The sequence below is a fragment of the Morone saxatilis genome, unplaced genomic scaffold (genome assembly GCF_004916995.1).
Source record: "Morone saxatilis isolate NCDOM2014 unplaced genomic scaffold, NCSU_SB_2.0 Contig22, whole genome shotgun sequence".
NCBI classification, from domain to species: domain Eukaryota; kingdom Metazoa; phylum Chordata; class Actinopteri; family Moronidae; genus Morone; species Morone saxatilis.
Genome location: NW_023339785.1, coordinates 11167547 through 11168096, shown reverse-complemented (window position 1 = coordinate 11168096; position 550 = coordinate 11167547). Strand labels below are relative to the sequence as shown.

The 550-nt window shown below is 38.0% G+C and overlaps 1 protein-coding gene across 1 annotated transcript in view; it reads right to left on the bottom strand.

Moving 5' to 3' along the window:
• LOC118333961 (sodium/hydrogen exchanger 7-like) overlaps nucleotides 1-550 on the bottom strand; it is an 8718-nt gene that overhangs the window by 378 nt on the left and 7790 nt on the right. The gene's annotated exons all lie outside the window — the stretch shown is intronic.

Below are 550 nucleotides of genomic sequence, written 5' to 3'. Positions count from 1 at the left end.
ATGCTAACATAATTGTGCTTCCAGTGGCCCCAGCAGCACTTAGCTAGCTTGAATGACAGAATTGTTAACAATGGAAATATAATTGAGTTGCTTTAATGACTGTATCTACATTATTGTTTATTTGTGAAATGTTGTGCCCAATGATATTGGACCTCAGATATTATCCTCATCATCATTGCTCCATTTGTCAACAGCTGGATCCAAAAAAATAAAAATCAATGCTGCGAAAGATGAAACCAGAGAGAAATGGATCATGGAAAGTGGAGAAGTGAAGTGAAATTAAAATATCTGAAAGAAGAACAATCTAAAATGTTAAAGCGAGTGTGAAGAAATAGAGGACGAAGAACAGATCTGATGTAACGCTGAGGGAGGTTCTTGCAGCCCGGGAGTCATGGCGCCTTCCTGCTCATTAATTAGTCTTTGTGGGTTTGGAGTAATTAGGTGACAGATTATAAAAGGACAAACGTAATGCGGTCCTCTGTGATAATGGACCAAATCAAATCAGTAATTACAACCAGCTGCCCTTTACACACAAATACACACAAATACA